Below are 5800 nucleotides of genomic sequence, written 5' to 3' on the forward strand. Positions count from 1 at the left end.
CTATCTCAATGGCAGGATGAAGTTGGCTGTACCCTCCCCATCTGACAGTTTTCCTCTTCTTGCCTCGTATCCAGTGATGCTTGCTGGGCTGGAAATGCTCCTCCTCCTTATTTATAAGTTCCATTAATGAGAGATGCTGGCAGCATCTAATTATGTCCCTTGCAAGTTTCCTCCTTCTTGTTACAGTTTGGTGATGTAACTGTCATGAAAATGGGGCGGGGAGCAGGGAAGTAGTGATCCCTAACTCTCCTTACAACCACTGTCCCTTCCTATTGCCCATCCGCCCTAAACAATGGATCGACAACCACGAGGACGGACCCTATACTGCGCTAAAGTGCATGGGCGTAAGAGTCAAACAAGAGAAACTAAAGGAGTCAGGAACATAACGGGAATACTACAAAGCTACAAACAGATATACCAGGCAGGATATAGCATACTAAGAAGCAGTGCAAAAACCAGGATCAAGAATAATGGCAGATATGATAATATGAACAAGACTAGATATGAGAATAAGTATACAGCAGACAAAACCTGGAGATGCAGGGGATTAACTGAATGCAGGTTAACTGAATGTCAGAACACGAAATGGGTCAGGAAATCAAGAGCACTGTTCACATTGGACTCCAAACAAGAAACAAACTGGACACCCCACTCCAAACATGGAGGGACAACAATACTAAAGCCAAATAGGATCCTAGCTAGTGGCTACACTCCACAGTATAAACAGGATACTAGCCTAGGAAGAAACAAATCTTAAATACAAGAAACACGAATACAGACACAAGACTAACTCACTCCTAGATATATTGATACGGATAGCACAAGGCTAGGAGATTCAGGATCAAACAAGGTCAAAACAGGACTGACACCTTCCCCCTTTTGTGGGATTTAAAGGAGTACTCCGGCGCTAAGACATCTTATCCGCAATCCATAGGATAGGGGATGAGATGCCTGATCATGGGGGTCCCGCCGCTGGGGACCCCCGTGATCTTCCACGCCGCACCCCGTTAGAATCAGCCCCCGGAGTATACTCGCTCTGGGTCTGATTCCTGGCGATCATGGGGACGGAGCATAGTGATGTCACGGCTCCGCCCCCCTCAATGCAAGCCTATGGAGGGGGCATGACAGCTGTCATGCCCCCTCCCATAGGCTTGCATTGAAGGGGCGGAGCGTGAAGTCACACTGGGCAATTTGTCCGCTCCTGGACAAAGCAGCAGCGAAGGGAGGTAAATAGAAGCTTTTTATGTCTTATGATACAGCCTAAGACACATTGGTAAGGAGAAAACAATCAATGCATTTTTTATTTTTATACTTGATGCAAATGATAATGATAAAAGAAACTTTTAATCGTGTTCAAAATGCCTATAACCTGTCTTCAATAGGATTATTCCTGAGTCCCTAGGAGACTGAATTTGCCATAATTTTTCCTATTGAATAATTAGGTTGAGTTGTAAGCAAATCTAAAGGGTATTTCTGTCTGGTTTTGATCATTTTTTAGCTATTGTAGGAGAATGTAAAGTGCATTTTTTATCAAGGATATGGGGTACCTTTAAACACAGCCATCTAAAGCTTTGAGCTCCTGCGTCATATGGGTTTTATGTTTTGATTGAAGATCTCTGTGAAAAGGAAAAATTGACATTCTTGACATCATGTTCAATCTGCAATCAAGTCGCAATCCATAGTAGGCAATAGTGGATGTTATTATTAATATGCTTGGCAGACGATAAGAGATTGTTCAGATATTAAGAATCTCAGGCTTATAGTTCGATGAAACACATATCATAGACATCAGAACATATCTTTTTGGAACAAAACACGTATCGTCAAAGAGAATAGAAAAACAAAACTAAAAAATGAGGCCCATTATAGAAAGTGTTTGATAGGAGCACTCAGCAGTAAGCTAGGTCATGGAGAGTTGATGAAAAGTGTGCTTACAACCATCAGGGCTGCTGGGGACGAGTGGTCATCGGCTATCATGTGGATAGATCTCTTGTGTGCGTGTTTTATGTTTAAGGCTATATTCTTATGTTCTTTTTTAAAAATATGTAATTTTACAACACAATAACAACTTTGTAATCCACTCACATTCTGTTCTTTTTATATGAGATTCAGGACATTCAGGATCGTGTTGTGATTACTTCAATACTCACATTCAAAGACCAATTCATGTCTTTATCCATTTATTTCATGGTATATCATTTAAATATCAGTAAAAAAATACTTTGTTTTCTAAACCCATGTCTCTATGTCTTATGCTTTGACATTTTCGGTTTTCAATGTAACTTTGCTTTAAACCAAACTAAATGATGCATGGCCTTTTTACCTGACAGATCCACAACATCCATTATTTCTATCTCAGGTGGAGGCTATGATCATTGGTGTCAATAGCTGGCTGAAAGGGGATAAGGCCACCCTTATCTTTCCTTTGGTTTGCTTAAAGGGTACTCCGGTGGAAAACTTTTTTTTTTTTAATCTACTGGTGCCAGAAAGTTAAAAAGCTTTGTAAATTACTTCTATTAAAAAATCTTAATCCTTCCATTACTTATTAGCTGCTGAATACTACAGAGGAAATTATTTTCTTTTTTGGAACACAGTGCTCTTTGCGGACATCATGACCACAGTGCTCTCTGCTGACATCTCTGTCCATTTTAGGAACAGTCCAGAACAGCATATGTTTTCTATGGGGATTTTCTCCTACTCTGGCCAGTTCTTAAAATGGACAGAGGTGTCAGCAGAGAGCACTGTGCACATGATGTCAGCAGAGAGCTCTGTGTTCCAAAAAGAAAAGAATGTCCTCTGTAGTATTCAGCAGCTATTAATTACTGGAAGGATAAGGATTTTTTAATAGAAGTAATTTAAAAATCTGTTTAACTTTCTGGCACCAGTTGATTAAAAAAAAAAAAAAAAAGTTTTCCACTGTAGTACCCCTTTAAGGAATCTAATTTATGAATCCAATGTTACAGTGTTCTATGAGAACATTAACCCCTTTGTTTGTAGGCCTTTGAGGTCTTTTTGCCCATTTTTATTTTCATTGTTTTCTTCCAAGTGCCATAAATGTATTTTTCTTAGGAGGGCTTGTTTTTTTTTTTTTTTTTTTTTTTTTTTTTTTGTGGGAAACAAGTTGTACTTTTTGATGTCACCATTTTAAGGTTTGTATATCTTAAAGTTTCATTTTTATTACCCCTTTTTTGCTTGTCAAATAGGAAAATTTGATTTTGCCATTTCATTTTTTGCTTTTTAAATCTCTGCTGTTCAACGTATGGTAAAAATAATGATAGCTTTATAGCTTTATTCTGTGGGTCAGTACAATAAACTGAATTACTAAATAAAAAAATAAAAGAAAACAGTGTAAAAAACAATTAGTGTCACCATATTACAAGATCCATAACGCATTTTAAGGTCATTTTTTACAGGAAAACTTGTTGTTTTTTATTGGTACAATTTAAGAATATGTATTACTTTTTTTTGCCAATTCTCTATTTTTTAGTATTTCAACTATAACAAATATAAAAGTATGAAACAATATAGAGTAAAAACACCAGTAGTTTCTCAACATGACATTACAAATTTGATGCAGTCAGCAATGTCCATGTGACTCAGTTCCAGTAACGTTGTGGTTTGGGACCACAGTTTCACAGGGAGTGAGGGCAATATGAAACAATCAAGACAATGATGATACTCTATGCAAAACACAGAATGGGGGACAAGACAAGGGAAGCAGATAGAGGGGGAAGTCAGCATAAGTAGGTATGACAGTAATGGGATAATATTTTGGGCAGTAGATCTAGCAGCTCAGCATCCAAGGGGGCTATCAGTAGCAGGCACTTCAGAAAAGGTGGTTGGTGGAGTGGAGGGCGGATCGAGTCAAGACGAATAGAAGGTGACAGTCATATGAATATGTATCCCTTTTTGATCATCTTCTTTTCAGTTTTTTTTTTTTTTTTGAAAGGTAGACTAACCCCTTAAGGACCCAGGGCGCACAGGTACGGCGTACCTGTACGTCTTGAGTCCTGTTAAAGGGGTTTAAACTGTTCTCACGAGCAGAGAATGGGTTTAACACCATGGGTCCCGAATGCTACGGGCAGCTTGGACCCATGGCTAATGCGAGGCCGTTGCCGTTGAGAAAAATTTGATCAATACAGATCACGGCAGCTGCAGAAGTGCGGCACTTATAATGGCTGATCTGGTCGCCCGCGGCACTACCACGGGGATCAAATCAGCCAAGATGGCAGACGGAGGTCACCTGCCTCCATCCATCTCCGGGGGTTTTCTGCACTGATCTTCCTTCCAGCAGACCAGAGCAGAAGATTGATGATAATACTGATCAGTGCTATGCCCTATGCATAGCACTGAACGGTATTAGCAATCTAATGATTGCTATAAATAGTCCCTTATGGGGACTAAAAAAGTGTAACATAAATGTTAAAAAAAAGTGAAAAAAAAATTGAAAAAGCCCGTCCCCAATAAAGTTTTAAATCACCCCTTTTCCCCATATTAATACAAAAAAGCGCAAAAAAAAGATAAATAATAAACATATTTGGTATTGTTGTGTGCAAAAATGTCCAAACTGTAAAAATATAATGTTATTGATCCCCCACGGCAAACAGCGTAAACGTAAAAAAAAGTCAAAAATTTCAGCTTTTTTGTCACATCAAACTGCATAGCAATTTTATAAAAAAGTTATCAAAAAGTCACATATGAGCAAATGTGGTACAAAAACAAACTACAGATCATGGCGCAAAAAATGAGCCCTCACACATCCCTGAATATTGAAAAATGAGAAAGTTAGAGGTGGTCAAAATAGGGCAATTTTAAACATGATGATTTCGTAAAAAAAAGTTTGAGATTTTTTAAAAGCAGTACAATAATAGAAATGTATGTAACCATGGGTATCATTTTAATATTGACCCAGAGAATAAAGAAAACATGTAATTTTTACCGTAAAGTGTACCGCGCAAAAACGAAACCCTCTAAATTTGCAAAATTAACCCCACCTATGAGAATTTTGAGAAAATAAACACCTCACCTATGAGAATTTTCCAATGTCATGTAAATAAAACATGCACAATTGTAGAAGCACATGCTTGTAGAATTGTGCACATTGTTTTATGAACAGGATTTAATGTGATGCATTTTTATCAAAATTAAAATGTTACTGTTATTTAAATTATCTTTTGAAATGTTGCACGGGGGTCTCAGTGCTGAGAGTTGTACAGTTATAGGTGGTTGAAGTGCACATCAGCGAGCTTCACTCCTGACTTAGTGGTCATGCAGGAGAATGGCAGCATAGACTATACTGGAGCCTCTCTTCTGTAATCAGATCTTCTGTGTGCCAAGATGGGAAGTGAAGTGTAGAGCTGCATGCTTCACCCAGCTATAACTAACAAATGGGGGTAGGGCTTAGCAATGTCTGTGCAACATTTCAAAAACGTTAGTATAATTTATATGACAGTATCGCTTTAAAAAAAAATCAGGAGTTATTATTTTTTTTTTTTTTCCTGTGCATTTGCCCATTTGTCTGTTCCAGGAACAGGAAAACCAGAATCAGGAATTTTTACAGTAATTCTTTATTTGTATACTACTGTACAAAGAATGAGATTATAAGAGATATTAGCATTTTTTATATTTGATTTTAGATTTTAAAACTGATTAAATGATATGTATTTCGAAAATAATAGGACAAGAAAAGTAAACATTATGAAGATTATATTTACAGTGATCATAGCAATCTATACAGGTCAATGTAAAGTGATACATCTGAACAGCTGCTTGTAATAAATGTTGTTTTCTTTGTTCCCAT

At 37.6% G+C, this 5800-nt stretch overlaps 1 long non-coding RNA gene across 1 annotated transcript in view; it reads right to left on the reverse strand.

Moving 5' to 3' along the window:
• The window catches only part of LOC130362910 (uncharacterized), a 158783-nt gene that overhangs the window by 44181 nt on the left and 108802 nt on the right, over positions 1-5800 (reverse strand). The gene's annotated exons all lie outside the window — the stretch shown is intronic.

This window comes from Hyla sarda, chromosome 1 (genome assembly GCF_029499605.1).
Source record: "Hyla sarda isolate aHylSar1 chromosome 1, aHylSar1.hap1, whole genome shotgun sequence".
Taxonomy (NCBI): domain Eukaryota; kingdom Metazoa; phylum Chordata; class Amphibia; order Anura; family Hylidae; genus Hyla; species Hyla sarda.